We start from the raw sequence: 17211 nt of genomic DNA on the forward strand, positions 1-17211 counted from the left end.
TGTGTTTACTCGAGATACGCACGCGTCGGAAATAAAGGTCACGTGTAAAGTTACGTGCAAAACCAAACGGAAAAGGCGGAGGTGGAAGAAAGACTCGTACCCAAGTACTCGTCAATCGTCACGTGTCCAACTGTTTATACCTGTACGGGGGGGTGGGGGAGTAAATCAGTTCGGAGGAGTATATGTATACACAATACATGTAGGCGTAAGCCGTGTAACCCCGTCATAATACAGCCGAAGGCTACTCCACGCGTACGTTTGCACGTCCCGTCAATCCCATTTGGCGAATAATCCGCTTTCGATGCGCCGATGCGGACACACGAGCATATATAGGGAACGGCACAGTTAGCGGCACGCGTCCCCCTTGGCACAACGAGCGGAGTTGCGGACACATCGGAAAAATTGCAATCGATGCGAAATCTCGATCAACCGGAATGTATGGAGTCGGATATGTTTATTATTCATCCGGGACGAATTCCTTTTCTCCCTCTCCTATAACTCCGCGAGTGTTTTTGCGCTATCCGCGTAGAAAGTCGAGCTGGCTATCGTGTTTCGAAATCAGCCCGCGGATCGAAGGTCTGGAATAAATTTTACTTACTTCCGTTGGAGCCGCCACACACGAGCAGGCGGAATTAAAGCGAGAGAGAAGTCAGGGACAATGGCTCGCGATCGCCTATACATTTCTCGCACGCGCGCTGATCTATCGGCTGTTGTTACATACATATGTATTATACACACGTACAGTAAACACGACGATGATAATCGGCTGTACATATATATGTATAGGGTCGTCTTTATGTAATATATATAGGCTCGCATGCGATAATATCTAATTACGGTTCGAGCACCCGGTGCTCGTTGTGTAATAAATTTGTGCACCGCGTTGGTTCAGCTAAATAGCGGGCGCTCAACAAGTTATAATGCCTCGCGAAAACAGCTCCAATCCTTTTTCGTAGATATAATATATGTAATACACGTGGTGTATACACGAGTCGATATTGCCGTCATATTTTCCTCCCAACTTATTGCGGATCGACTTTCAATTTCCTCGAAACGGGATTATCTCGACAAAGTGCACTTGGGTGCGACAGAAGTCAATATGTAGTCGAGATAGCGAAAGAGAGCGTTTAGCTGATACAGCGACAAAGTTGACTGGGTAAAGAGAGACAAAAGGCTGGAGTGCGTTCGAGATACCTATAGGAAAAAAAAAAAATTAAAAAGAAAGGCAAATCAACAAATATTCACGTGGTGGACTCGAAGATAAAAGTTTCCGATTGATCTGACGGACCCCCTTTGCACCGGGCCCGTATATACGCTGTTTTCCGCTGATTTGACTCCATCACGGACCTTGCCAAATCGCTCAGATCGCAATTGTTTGCAAATTGCCGATTTTTGCACTCACGAGTGTATTTCTTAGCTTCGTATGCCTATGTACACACGTGTGATTTCTCAACCAAGTGTGCAATGCACGGACAGGCAGGCAGATAAAACATTGAAACTACGGCAAAGAGTATACATAAACTATCTGCACAAGGAGATCGCAAAAAATGTACAGGTACGTTAAATGCCTGCGATTTGCATATGAGCTTTGCTCCGAAAAACCACGTATAAAAGTGTTGGTTTCCCTCGGGTCCCTTAATACTTGACAATTGGAGTGAAAAAAAAAAATTGAAGCCTTAGACAGTTGCAGACAGTCGCGCTTCGTGAGTCAAGAGGCAAATTTTTCAACGACTCGTAAATGCGTGTACATGGATGATACCCCCTTTGAAGCTGCAGTGTATATTAACGAGCATTTACGAGCAATATTTTCCTACTTTACAACACGCTCGTAAACTCTTCTTTGTCTTTATTGTTGTGATTGAATAAAAAAAAAAAAAAAAACGTTTACCTCCTTCGTATGGATTTGCAAATTGAAATATTCATCGTTGAATCATTGCCAGTGCGCGCCAATACATACTACAATGTAAGTATACCTTCTATTCTATTCCATCGGAGCGAGTGATTGCGCACGTTTTGTTTCTCGCATATATACTGTATGCAAAATGGTCTTTCGGTTGGGCAAGAAAATCCCGGATGCGAGTGTCGAAAGAGTTGACGTGAATTGTCAATGGAGCGATGAAAAGGGAAGGACCAAAGACTCAAGTTAATATTGAAAAATGTCGACCTACCGTGCGGTTCTTGTGATGCAGGAGGGTGTGATGGTGGTGGTGGTGTAGGTGGTGGTGGCGCTTCTCCTTGGCGAGGTGTTTGCTGTGGTGCTTGCCGGCCCTGTGGGGCGGATAGGTGTGGTACATCACCCCGGCCCCGATGACGCAGGGCTGACGTCACCTGACCTCACCGATCGCGCACTTGACCGGCTGCTTGACCGGCACCGAGGGGTTGTTCTGGTGATGGTGGTGGCCCCCACCGCAGGACTTTCTCGCCTGTTGCTGGCCGTTGTGCCCCTTGTTCTGGAGGCTCAGGTCCGTCTCGTCGAGGTTCACGCCGAAATTGATCTGGTGCTGGGGCACGATTGGCGTGACCGTCGTCGCCGGGTCGAGCTTCACCAGGGCGGCCTGCAGCTCCAGCGCATCCATGCTTACACGGTTTCGGTACACAAACTCAAACACTTGCCGGAATCGGTTTTTTTTTTTTTTTTTTCTCAACTTTCGTCACGATTGTTTGCTCAAACCGTACTCAGTTCATGGCTGTTGTTCCCCCTTTGTGGATCAAATAAATAATTGTTTGTAACCAAACTAGCTTTACTGTAGCCTCCACCTACTTATCTCTCTCTCTCCCTCACTTTTTCTCTCTGTGGGCGGTAGCGTTACACCGCGACGTTTAGTCGGCAATTTCACTTGTCCGCTTGTTCGACCAACCGGAAAATTTGGCCCGTACACGAGTGGGTGCTCCAAACTTTTCCAATTATATTTACGTGCAGGCAAGGTCATGCACATACAAACGCATACACATCAGTGCAACATGTATAATATATACGGGTATAGTGACCCCAAAACTATAGGTGCAGTTGCTACTATTGCCATTATGATTATTGAAAAAATGCAATTTGTGCTACTTTTTTCTCGAGTATAGGTAAATCTTGTTAACGTGGCTATTATACATAGTAGGTACGCCTGATTCTCCCGTTTGGTTGTTTCGCGGAGGTGAAAGCAGCAAGATCTCTATTATTAACACGTTTCACGTACAGTAGGTATGTATAATGTATTTATAAAAAAAAAAAAAAAAAAAAAAAACCAGCCAAGTTTATTTGTGTTTCGCGGAAAAATTCACGGTCGAATGGAGTTTTTGAAAAAGAGATCCAATTGCCTCACTGTTGGCGCATTCGAGGGAAATTTGCAGCGATAAAAAGTTAATTTCACTTTGAAAACGCGTGTACCTAAACCGAAGCTGCGCATTTCTCCGCTAAACCGTAAAACCAACAGAAGCCCACGAGATGGCAATTTATTTTTTTTTTCTCTCACTCTCGTCTTGTTTTCTCTTTGCGCCGTACAACACTGGTTGTAAAAACAAGTTTTGCGCAACAATAACGCAAGTGTGTGCGTGTATGTATGTATATCCTGGCACCATCGAAGGAGTACAGGTGTATGGTTTCGTTGACGTATACATGCACCCGGAGGGGGAGTCGTCGCAAGTACGAGAAAATGTCATCGAATCGAGGCTAATAACCAGCCACGCGATTATCCTTTCCTTCCGATTTTCCCTCGCTGACAGATCGCCTGCTGCTTTTCACCGAGAGTTCTGCCAAGTGCAACGACAACCGCATGCAAGCAGGTAGCTCGCGTGCCTAAACGAGTATAGTCGCTCGCTTGATTACCGCGAGGCTCGCTCCATTCATACACCCATCGAAGGTACATTATGCCCAATCAAGCGCGCGGCGATACACAAGAGTGTGTCTCGGCTGAAAATGTTTTCGTCATCATCATTGGGAGTAATATTGTCGGACAAAGAGCGCGCATGTACAAGTCGCTACTCGACGCACGTACGCGCACACCGGGAATTAGCTCGAGAGCAATTAGGAACCTTGAGGAATTGGCTCCTTTTTACCTCTATATATACATATATATACAGGCACACATTTATGAGTATATATTGAACACGTCAGACACGCAGCATCGCGTTTTATAATACAACGTACAGGTGCACCCTGCATTGAGCAAGCCCTGCGTGTGCAATGCCGTGTTGTAGACAACTCGTGTCATGCAACGTCGTCATTATTGTTGTTGAGATTATTATTAGGCACCCGTGAGTGTATCTACCACTGCTCTCGTAAAAGCCTTTCGATGCATACGTGTACCTTTAATAGCAGCGGGCAGCAGCGAGCGCACGGGTGATGATTGTAAGTACATCTTTGGAGTTTCCGTTTGAAAAAAAAAAAAACAAATATTGCGTATTTCCAAAGGTGCTCCTTCTGCGGACCGATTTCTTATTTATACCCGAGTATAGGAGGCTGATTTTTATTAAACATGAACACGGCATTGTCTTTTTCGCGGCAAGGTCACCTCGAATCCCAAAGTCACTCGCATTCAAATATGAAATATGTTCACCTACGTATATACAAGTATTGTATACTTTAAATTATTCAGCGGGGGGAGTCATAACGCAGCTCCGTTTTTTTTTGTTGCAAAAAACTTATATGCTCACTCGCGTTAAAAAAGAGATTGTACGTACAAAGCATTTCCACGTACACAGTCGACCGAGAAATGCATATCCTCGTCAATTTATGACGCACCGGCATGTTTCCGCTTCTGCCCAATTTATAACTCGTCTTTGGAACCCCCGACCGATTACTCTGGTGCGGGAAGGAGCGCCAATTGAAATCAATTAGATCCCGAGGAGGAGAGTCTCGTCAAGCAATCATCAGGACTGTGAAACAGTTGAGAAAAAATCGTGGCTCCGCGAGCATGGGTGTACCAGAGATTCCGAGAAAGCAAAGTCCCGAGCGCATCGGGCCGAGATTATTAATGAGCAGGGGAGGGGGGGGAGCTCTATCTGTATAGTAAGTGGAACCCCGTTCGTCCCGAGAGAGCCGATGTCAGTCGGAGAGAAAAAAAAAAGGCAAACAAAGAAGAGAGGGAGAGTGTCCGGACTGATGGAGAGGAACGAACGCATCGCGGCCGATTAGATCGGTAGACGGGGCAGAGATTCCCAGAATTCCGGGATCGCCGGAGGTATTCGTCGCCGACGATGTCGATGCACCTTGAAATAATAATGATAACGATGCATGGTGTATATATTTATTCCCCCCCCCCCCGACAACGCGAGAGCCGGACTCGCCCACGAAAGGCTTCGTTGATTCATCGGTGGCGCACAAAGACCGTGTCTGCAAGTTGATGGAGCTCCTCTCTGTGCTTGTATATACTGCATCAGCAGCCTCGGAGTGATTTTCACCACCGACGGAGTACTTACACAGCGCCGTACGAGAGATGCTACCTCCGAGATAATGTCCCATTTGGTGCAAAAATCGCCCCGCCGTTGATACCGGAACTCTGGCTCGTTTCTAATTTTTCCGTGTTGCTCGTGCGTGCGCGCGAATCCGCGGGAGGAGGTTTTTTTAATAACTAATCATAAGAGACTCCGTGCGAGTCCGGGAGGGAACAAGGAATTTCACGTACGATTGATAACGCGAACAGCGGGAAATTGAGAATACGCGTGCACCCAATAATGGCCCAACGCTGCTGCCGGGATGGGAGATGGAGAAAAAAAAAAAAAAAAAACAGCGCCTACGCTGACCTTTTCAAATCTCAAGTGCACCATGTTATTACACGCGCGTACGGTAAACGCTTGTGTTGGTGTACTTGTACGTATTTCAAGTGGCAGTCGTAAACAAAGAATTTCCGAAGCTGCACCTCGAATATGGAGCCTTGCTGCGAGAGACTCTGTTTTTCAGGCGAGAGAAAAAAAAAAGGGGGGGGGGCGGATCTAATTGTTTGTCCGCTGTTATATTTGAGTCCGGCTACTGGACAAGTACAACCACGCATCGGAGCGAGAGATAAGGTAGATATCGAGCACTGGTGTCGAGATACATTATTGGCGACCGCCCGGCACTTTGGTTTTTCAAAGTGACTCGTTGATTGAGATATTTACCTGTTCGCGGCTATATATGCCGTATGGGTAGACTTTCTCGACGCGTGTCGAGCAATTTATTGCGTTTAGGGTATATACCTGCGTCGGCGAATAGAAGGGAAACGAATTGTTATGGTCCATTACGCAGTGGAGGGGGGCTTTTAAATGGACGGTGATAAATCTAAAGTCCCGATCGATTGCATAGAAATTCGAATGTAAAAGCGACGGCGGCTCCGTTTCAACGCGCGTGACGAAAGCGTTTTTTTTCTTCTTTTGCTCGAGTCCATGCGGTTTCGGATAAAAATCCCCAATTAAAATTCTCGCCGCTGCACCTCCGTTTTGCCCCATTTCCTAGCTGGAAAAACTCTTTAATTTTTACGAGTGTTGTTTTTAATTGTTGAACTCGAACGAGTCGAATCGAGTAATTTTTTATTTTTCAGCAAGAAATCAACCCCCCCTCCTATTTCTAACATGGTATAATTGCCTTTTGTCAGTCGGTGGGTGCGTGCCAGATGGTCTGCACTTCAGGGACAGCTATACCCGTTGTACTTGCAAGGAGCGTCGGGCCGAATGAATACACGCGCAATCATCGAGCTTTGGCTGTTCGAGAGTGGTGATTCGAGAAGGGGCTCGAGATCAAAAGAAATCGGTGGGAAATCACACCGACTTGACCTCGGGGGGGCTTTGGCAGCCTCGCTTGCTTGGATCCCCCCCTTTTTTTTTTTTTTCTCGTGCAGCTCTCATCGGTGGCCGTGTATAGCACTTACAGAGAGCCACTCGAATTTTAATTTGTCCATCAATCGATCTCCGAGAGCTATAGCCAACTCGTTCCCACTTTTACCCTCGAGCTCTTGCTCTTTGCGACTTTTTCTTTTTCTTTTTTTACTTCAAAACGAGAGATTTCCACGATTTGTAAATTCGGGAACCGAAAGGAAATTTGTGGAAATTTAATCGAGATAAAAGGAAAAAAAATAAAAAATGCACGATGCAGACGTCACTCCTAGAAATAAGGTGCGCGTTCACTCGTAAAGCGGTAAAAAGCGCTTGGTACATTTGTGTGGCGGTAGGTATACGCCACATTTCTCTCCGAGCGACACAGATACGCGTATAGGTATACCCTATTATACCGTGCGCACTTACTCCAGATTTGCGGTTTATTGTGCCAAATCGGGTGTACGTGTGTTGTTCCAGCGTGTAACTATACTGCCGTGTGTCTGAATTTTTCTTACGCGACTCGAGTTGAACAATTTCAGTGTCACTCCGATGCAAGCGTACCGCGCTCTGTCACTATCTCTACATATTATGTGTACCATTCGGATCTATTAGGGTCACCCCTCGCGGGTCGATCGTGAAATTTGTCGCCATTTCCTGTTATACAGTAAGTGCACAAACACCGAACAACATAATTCTCACTTGCACACATTTCGAATACAGCAATCAGATCATATAAAAAAGATAGGTGTAATAAATGGAGCTCAAAAAGGGCCGTCGATGTATTATAATTAAATAGGTAAGGCGTGCACTTGTACAGTTGGCACTCGATGTATCGAGAGGGAGAGAGAGAGAGATTTTGGCTCCTTGCAGTTATGAAGGTAATATAGGCGGGCGATAGCAATCTCCGATTAAACTTACAGACCCGAGCTATCTCTCTCTCTTTCTACGTTGTATACGTATACGAGTTCATCTGTCCTCGGCATATATATTATACCAACCCTCGCACTGTTGTTACGCACTACGTACTGTACTGCACGTACTAAAACTGACACTAGAAAAATAGAGCACTAAAACAAAAACAAAAAAATAACAACAACGAGGTCCTTGGTCGATGGTTCGCGCACTCACTCACCCAGCAGGGTCCTGTACCGCCCGCGGGAAGGAGGACGGGAGACGAGAGCAACAGTATAGCAGAAAGGCGGTTCCCTCGTCCGTGTGTGTATATGCGCGTGGGTGCACCGTAGGATGGCTTCCCCGACGCGGTTTCTCGAGCGGTTTGTCGGCGCCTCGCGGCAGGAATCGGTCACGGGAGCAGCGGCGTCGCCGAGAAATCAAGTTGCTTACATCTGCTGGACCAGAGAGCGCGCGATTCTACGAATCCCTCGGTGTCGCGACGACGACCAACCCCCTGCTCTCTCGTAGCGGCCACCGACGCCGGCGCAAGGGTGGGTGGTGGTGCACCCTCTCTCTCTCTCTCTCTCTCGTGTGATTCGGCTGCTTTTCTCCCTTTCGCTCGGGACGACTGTGATGCTGCTGCCGCCGCCGCCGCTATTAGGGTGGGATCAATATGAGGTTGGCTGAGCGCGAGGGAAATTCGCGCGCAGGTCCTATCTGTATCCTCCACCTCCTGGTCCTGATCTCTCTCTCTCTCTCTCTCTGTTGTTGCATCCGTCTCCCTTGCTCCGGTGGTGCGTGCAGTGCAATCCACACCCCTCGCCCCTCTCGGCGATGATGGTCCCATCTGCTCTTACACCGTTGCTTCTATACCTACACCATCTATACGCGGTACTCATACTATACCCACCCACTGCTGCTCCTTTCACCGGATATAACCGACTCTCCGCGTCTACTATACTCTATACAGCTGGTAGGTACTGCACTTTCCCTCAGTGTATATTTATGTAATCTTACGGAAATTACCTCCCCCGCGATCAGCTTCATCGGTTGGCAACGCACGAACACCATACGTGTGCGTCGGGGGCTCGCAACTCACGTTGAGCTGTTGCTGACCGAAGAACCTTGGAAAACATTTGTGTCACCGCCACGGCTATTTCAATGTTTCACTCGTTTTTCATCAACATTATGCGCTTAGGTGATGGATATACAATGAACCAGTTGCATCAATTTGCCCCTTGGGGGATCACTTACGTGATGGCAGAGATTGATAACATAAATGTGCTTCTACGATACAGGCTCGAATCGTCTACACTGTGGAAAAAAAAAAACCCCCCAAACAATTTCTTTCCACTGCGCCGTTATCCAGCACTGATACAGCGTTTTAGTGTGGCTGTCGAATAAATTTCGAGGACTCATTCGTCAAGTCGGTGAGACGAAGAAAAAATCAGCAGCCGAGAGAGACAAGAAAGAGAAATAAAGGAGAGCCCCATGGTTTTCGGGTGTCTTTGTGTACCCGTGCGTAGCAGAAACAGTACAGAGAGCCTCCCACACGTCTCAAAAGCTCGTATATATATAGGTACGTGCAGAGTCTGGGCTGAAACTCCGAAACGCTACCAGCTATACACTATATATATAACGCTCGATCTCTTTACGCAGCAGCAAGTTTTCCTCTCCTCCACACGTGGAGAGTAAGTAATATAATACATATATACAGCTCGCACGGATCCCGTCTCTCATATGATGCATACATATATACGTATACGCCGAGCCCAGCCCTCCTTCGCCCCCAGCCCTTTTCCTCCTCTGCCCCTCGTCTCCTTCTCTTCCCACGCCTCGGGAGAGAACTCGACCCTCTTTGCACCACCACTCGCTATCACTTTCAAGTGTAAGTATACACACACGCACAAACGCAGGAGCCCCTGAGAAGTGTGTGTATACATATCATACGGGTATAGGTGTGTGTGGAAAAGAGACAGAGGTTATCCCGTTTCCAGCGGTTTCCTCCCCATCCATCCATATAACCAGCCTACACTCGTACAGAGCACTGCAGGAGAGGCTCCATGCACGTTGTTTTCCCTTCTTCGTCCCTCCTCGATGCAATAATTAAGAGATGTGTATATATAATATATTCACACCCCCGCTTGGCCCACGCACGTGTATCCGTTATACCTCATCGTCCTTATAGCCTTGCTTCCCGTGACTTTTGTCGAGCCGGGGCATGCTCTCCTACCAAAATCGATTCGGCTCTCTGACTTTCCTTGCAACCTTATACGTGGCTCTGACAGCCGAAATGGAACTGAAACGCGTATCTGTTTTTTTTTTTTCTTTTCTTTTTTTTCTGCCGACAGTCTGACCTAGAATAACTTGGTCCCTGTTCAGCCTCTAGTTTCTCCCTGTTTCAACGTCTATTGGGCAATAATTACTCCAATTTTCGGACTCTATGTACGTATGTGTATTTATATTACATGTAGCCCGGGCCCACGTAACACTTGCAAAATACAGGCAGACGTGAAGAGAGCGGGACCGTCTGTGTACATGGGGTGTGTGGGTGCGGTCGGTGTTTGTGCTCTGCTCACATGCACATAATACTACTTATATATTATACATATTATCGCGTGTACTACGATCTGCCGAGATCGCGACTCGCTCTTATCCAAATCGATCTCCTTTCGGTTGTTGCGCGCGCCTTGTTTTTTCATTTCGAAAAACACCTCGCAATCTTAAGACATTTAGGGTTGCAGCGCCAAACACGATTTTTAGACTATATACTAAGTACCGATCACTCAGTTGAAAGGAATAAGTACTTACTTACGCATGTGTACATAATATCACGTTTTAGATTGATACCCTTCGTCTCTCTCGTCATGAATGAGTTCATAGAGCCAACTGTACTTAGCTACCGAGTTAGCTACCATAGGGTATAATACCTATATACTCTTCGCATTACGGTTTGGCTTTCGCTCTCCGTTTGGTACATATAGGTATAATATTGGTATAAGGTACATACTTACTGTTGTACCTGCGGTATATACCGAATAATGTAAGGCAGCGGGGCTCACATGGCACAAAGTAACAGAGAGAGAGAGAGAGAGAGAGAGAGAGAGAGAGAGAGAGAGAGAGCACGAGTTGAACGGCTATATGATTGTGTGTTGTTATTGTTGTTGGCGTTACCTATACAAATACATACTATACGTATGTATAATAATATGCTCGGAGGTTGCGCAATAACCCCCAGCAGCGTTAGCGTCATATATACATACATGGGTACCTGATGCTGTAAGTTGTACGATGTAGCACGTGCACATACTAACAGCGTGTAACCCAAATTTATATGCGGAAGGAGCACGAAATTTTAATACGTCACATATTATATGGTACTTATGCTCCATGTACAGCCGATGGTCGAGTATATACGCGTAAATGCGCCTCGTTTCACTCGTATCCAGCCAGAGAGCGGAATCAATGGAAATCAGAAACAGTATAAGCAATAGAATTTGCGAGAGCTCGTAACAAAAAAAAAAAAAAAAAAAAAAAAAAAAAAAAAAAAAAAAAAAAAAAAACTAAACGTCTTTTATACTTACCCCACGCTCTCTTATCGTCCAATGTATAAAATACATCATACAACTTTGGTACACATATAGATTACATAGGAACTGACTGTTGCCGGAAAAGTGCAAATTCTAACGCCACGGCGTTTATCCACGCAGCTATCGGTATAGATACACAATATGTTCGTATACTTAATATATATATATATATAACAGCCAACAGCAAACTTGGAGAAGTACGGGTATAGGTATTAGTATTACGTGGTTCGCGTGATGTATACGTGTAAGTTTATACGCGTGCAGCCACTTGGGCGCTTTTACTTTCGATATGGCGCTCACGACTCTTTCCGCGACTGCACGGAATTCGATAAATTTATCGAGAGCAGTTTCGCGAATTTTTCGGACTGTGAGAAGTGCAGTGCAACTCCCGATTATACCTGCATTGAGGGTGTTTTACGACCAGTCCTATTAAACCAACCTGTTGTTGTTGTTATAAATACGTATCCTCGGCCGTGCAGAGCTGTTTTCAGCTACCACCACCACCGGGATAAGATTGTTAGGTATATACTCTCGTTGTCCGTACCCAAATATTTTTGAAATTTCTTAGTCGGGAAAAAAATAAGTAGGTACCTGCTCACGCGGCAGGGGTTGGAGGAGGAGGCTGATAAAACGCCACGCGGAACTAGTGTTTTTTACGTTTTTTAATCGCGGCTAATGGGTGTGCTGTTTGTATATACAACTGTATAGTTTACGAGAGAGCTATAGGGCACGGATACGCCTTGTTTATGATTATACGCATGTGTGGTGGGACTTTTTCTATTTTTACAGACTTTATAATAATACAGTAGCTCAAGTATATGTTTCTTTGATTAATAAATTGCACCAAACTACGAAGTGGAAAAAAATGTAACACCCGAACGGCATGAGTACTACAATGCTCGAGTGATGTTGATTTCTTTAACCGATACAGTTTAATCATCTGTGTTCAATTAAAAAAAAAAAAAAAAAAAAAAAATCTTTCGAGTAGAAAACCAAGGTAGGGTACCCCACACAATTACAATGATCTGTATGGGGTACAAGAAATTTGCTAAGTAGTAAAGTAATTTTCTTTCCTACAAAATAAAAAAGTACACACATCTTACATTCGTTTTGCATTGGATTAAAATAGGGAATTTCTCCTCGAGGCCTATACTGTGGTGTCATCTCGACGCTTTACTCGAGACTGCCTTCGAAAGCGAGCGCTTTAGTGAAAGTTGGTTAGGCAGCGCTCTACCGTACTGCACGCCCGGAGGACGCGGACAATCGGCACCTACCGTACCGGCCTCTGGGTAACCATGATGGGTAACCCGGCCTTTGTGGCGGAGCTGGCGTGTAACTATATACATATACAAAGTTCCGGTCGCTGCACAGTTGCACACATCACTTTCGCCATCATCAGGAGCCGAAACGAAACACTTGTTACTTATAAGTAGGTACTCGCATCTTGTTACTCTCATGCACATCTAATAATAAAGATATACAATATTTATACTTAAGGTTGTATTATAACTACATTGCCTACTACAATTGTACAGCCTTGTTTGTAAAGTTTTTTTTCTAGAGAGAGAAGGAGATGTCTTTATTGTTGGAGTAAAATATCTCCAGTACAATACATGTTAGCTGTGAATAAGAGTCACTCCTCTACGGAGACGCACGATGAATCGGTCAGAAGTTTTTTTTTTCATTAATCACGCTTGCATTTGACAATAAAAGAAAAGCACGAACTAAACGAACTTGCATCACTCTGCACCCAATAAAGGCACCAATTAAAAACAGTTGCGATTTTGTTGAACAAGCAACCATCAACTTCAACCGATTGTACCTCCATGCAGTTGGGTAATATATATAACCCATATGTAGTTGACCGTGATCGGTATATCGCTACGGGCAAACCCATGCGGGGGTGGAAATAAAAAACTCGAAGCTGCTGGTTAAAAAATTTACGACCTCCTCTCTTGCTCGGCTAAGTGTTTTCAGATTTGAAGCGAAGACCATACGAATGGTATACGGATGATAAATATATCTCGTGCAAGGGTGCACGTATATAATATATAGGTGCTCCGCTTCGGCTCGCGCTCGCCTCCGAAATTTAAAGAGATTCCCGAGAGAGAGGAGGTGAAGAAAGAAAAGGGTGGGCCGAAGACCACGCGGGCACCTCTTTACATTACGTATACGTGTACACACACATATTGTAGGAAGAGGAGAAAGAGAGACGCGAGCTGTTTCGCGGGCACCGCTATTTCTGCAATGTTTATGTGCGCGCTCGCGTTGTCTCTCTCCCCCCCCCCCGACTCCCCTTTCCGAGTATAGAGAAACTAACGTGGTAGGTATACCTATACACCGACATAACACTTTTCAGGGAGGAGGTGCCGCGGGCAGGCCGCGAAATATGGCGCGCGTGTAACGTGCCGAACAGGGGCCCTATCCTCTAAACGTGTTGGCAGGCGACATAGCCAATACACAGTTAAAGGAGCTCTCTTGACTGTGTTGGCCTGGTGTCAGTTGTGTCACCCACCGACACACTTAGAGGATAGGGCCCCCGGGGGTACTTGTGATATATTTCTTCGGGTGTATGTGTATATATATATGTGAGTACTTCACATCGGGACAAGTTTAGCACGATGGGGGTGTACCTTTGCGCGAAAGAAGTTTGTATATATTATGACGTAGCCTTGAAGCGACAAAAGTTCGACAATTAAATTGCTCGAGCGAGTTTTGCATGGTATACGCGTTGCTTCGCGGCAGTATACCTTAAACCTGCAAAGTACTTACTCGCAAGTGTGTGTGTGCGAGAGAGAGAGCCGTGGAGCTCTCATCGCCAGCGACTTTGCGGTTTCGCAGCTTATAGGCTGCCGCCCGGCTTAAAGCGCTCCTCTTTCCGGCTGATGCTTTTGCACGCGCTCGCGAGTGTCTTACCTTATAATATATCTCATATACGCGTGTGTTCGGGTTGGGGGAAAAGGGGGGCGAGCGGATTATCCACTTCGCAGACACGTGCGCGAAAAATCCATCACGCAGCCGTCAAGTTCACGCCTCGAGCAAATCCTTTATGCTGATGCTGGGGTGGGGGCACTTTGTTTATTATTTTCCATTTGTTTTGTTTAAGGCAAAACCTCTATAAATCGCTTATGTGAAACACTTTAAATCGAACGAGTCATAGTTATTACGCAATCACGAAGCGCATTGTACACAACATATACCGATACATAATGTATACCTACCGATCTCGATTTAGACCCCCCCGGAATGAACGATACTCGGATACCCCTCTTATTATCATCATCATATTTGCGTGTCAAGGACGAGCGTGGCCCCAAAGCGTCATTTTTGAAAATAACCAAAGTATTTCGATGCAACGCGGCGCGCTATACTTACAAGCGGCAGCATCCGTGCTCTATAATTATAAATATCAAGGATATATAACGTATAGGAGATGAACCGTGGCACGCAGTATATCGTCATCATCTGCAGTGCATATAAAAACAACAACAGATGGGAAATCGTCTTTCACCATTGGGAAAACGAAGGAGTTTGTCTCTTACAATATACATCGTGAGGTATATAACGTGTGAACATACACATAATATTATGTGCAGTTGGAATGAGGTAAGTAAGTATAAGTTAGTATTGTGTACGAAAACGAGCGCAAGGCAACGTAACATGCATATACCTATTATCTACTTACTCCGAGCTGGAAGTAGATCGGAACTGCAGGCCCTTTCGTAAGAGCTGCACATCTTGGCGTACCTATAGTATATGCATAAGTAATGCACGTAAGCGGCTGTATACTTTATAAGGTATATAATGTTATACCTGTGTCGTTAAAATCACACGAGAACAATTGTTTGCGCTTTTTTTTTTGTTATTTGCAATAAAGGACACTTTTCGTGAAACGTCAAACCTGAGAAACCCTCGACGTTGGAGCCGAAACGTGTGTCTTTTTATCCCAAATCCGCAAACATTAAATTACAATCGATATACGGCAATGCGGCGGCCGTGCGGTAATCGCGCTCGGTTACACACGAGCCGCTACCCGAGGGTGGTACTTGCTTTTTTCTTTCTCCTTCCTCTGCTCCCCGCGTCTCGATGATTTTTACTGCTCTCCGGTCGTTTCATTATTTTCCCCGTTCCGCGGTGCCTATACATACCGCCCGTTAATTTAATTATACATGCACACCCAGAAACCATATGCCGTAGTAATTAAAGCGGCATTAAATAATTCATAAATCTGTTTCATTTTCTTTTTTCTTTTTTTTTCCCCCCCTTGCGATTGGTGAGCTACTTTGCACGTGGTTACGTGATTGCGGGACAAAAAAACGTATCGATTGTTGGGCGCGCAGAGGAACAATATGTTATATCACAAGTCGAGTGAAATTGAATATTTGCCAACAGTGCCAGTATATATATGCAAACGCGATAATCCTTGTTCCCAACGACGATGACAGATAATCGGCTAACGGCAACAACCCAAGGTGCCCTTGTTGGTGGATTGTCGCACGGAAATGGGGGAAAAACAGACACGCGCTGTTACGCATTTATCGGTACAGGGGCACGAACGAGCATGAGTGACCGGCTAAGACGCTCCGTACGAAAAAGAGTCGGTCTGAAACGAGGGATAAATTAACGCCGTGGTGGCTCTCGAGGAGAGTCATAAACAAGTCGTTCGGCAACATATATATTATAGGGACAAAACAACAACAACAACTCGTCCCGAGATATTTTCCACGAGATAAACCAGAGTCCAACATCTATTTTTCTCACTGTGTGTTTGTTCGTTGGGACACAATCGTACATAAGGCGTGGCGACTCTCACGCACCGGACCATTCCCGCGGGAATGATCGTCAGTAGGTCATACATATAACATAATATGTGTACCAGTCACTTTTCTCCGCTGTTGTATATACATGTGTATTTATGTACAAACGCCTCGTCGATCGTCCCCGAAATCTAGTCCAGCCGAGGAGGTGACTAATATTACCAATCTCCGCGTCTCGATGATCAGAGAATCTCATCACCAGAGGATGCTCATGATTGCAGACGTGTATGTATACGGATGAAAAAAAAAAAAAAAAAAAAAAATCAATAGCAGCTCGTCGGAGCTATTTACCAAACAATTACGACATGTATAAATGAGGGCGTAAAAAAACCTACGCGTACTAGAAAATTAAAGAAAAGGAGTGAGTAGTACACAAGTAAATTTAGAGAGCAATAACTTTTGTAACACAGATCGTCGCAAGGGATCTCGGACGTGGCTCGGAATAATAAATGAGTTCGACACCACGTGATTATCTCAGCGGGAGATCATTTTCCAGCAGCCCGAGATACGGATCTTGGATGAAAAAAAGAATTGTCGATGGATGCCCGCGCGTCTAAAAGTATATATATATATATGTATACAAATAACACACTGTCACATAGAGGTACGTATATGTATATAAGCGAGGAAAACGCAAACGAGATCTTTCCATTAGATTGTATTGGTGATGCCTATATATGCATAGGTGCGTCATCCCGATATAAGTTGTTTCTTTGTCAACCGCTGCTGCTCGGGGAAGAAAGGGATGGGTCTTGTCATTACATTACGGAGCAAGTGAGTGGGTATATATTCTCACGCACGTTCACTTTCATTGTCGCTCTCGCCGCGGAGGGAACATTCTTTCGTCGGTCTCGGAGAGTTGCTTAGTTTGGGCGCGGGTCGTTACGGGAAGCGTTTCGATGACGAGAGGATGAATACACCTCTGCTCCGCGTCAAACGGACCAACAGCGCTCATATGAATTACAATGCCCAAACTTGCTCCGCTCGAACGAACGCTGCCGTGTCTACATAATAATAATAATAATATATTATATAGGTGCAATCCCTTTGTAAGATCTTATATATTTATACAAGCATACTGTATAACAAATGGGCCTGTATATCATATATGTTGTATGCCTCTCTCAAGCAAA

At 45.3% G+C, this 17211-nt stretch overlaps 1 protein-coding gene across 1 annotated transcript in view; it reads right to left on the bottom strand.

Annotated features, from left to right (window-relative positions):
• The window catches only part of LOC106645192 (uncharacterized), a 131194-nt gene that overhangs the window by 68017 nt on the left and 45966 nt on the right, over positions 1–17211 (bottom strand). The gene's annotated exons all lie outside the window — the stretch shown is intronic.

The sequence above is a fragment of the Copidosoma floridanum genome, unplaced genomic scaffold (genome assembly GCF_036245765.1).
Source record: "Copidosoma floridanum isolate Cflo_tuat_1 unplaced genomic scaffold, Cflo_Japanese_pri ptg000001l, whole genome shotgun sequence".
Lineage (NCBI taxonomy): Eukaryota > Metazoa > Arthropoda > Insecta > Hymenoptera > Encyrtidae > Copidosoma > Copidosoma floridanum.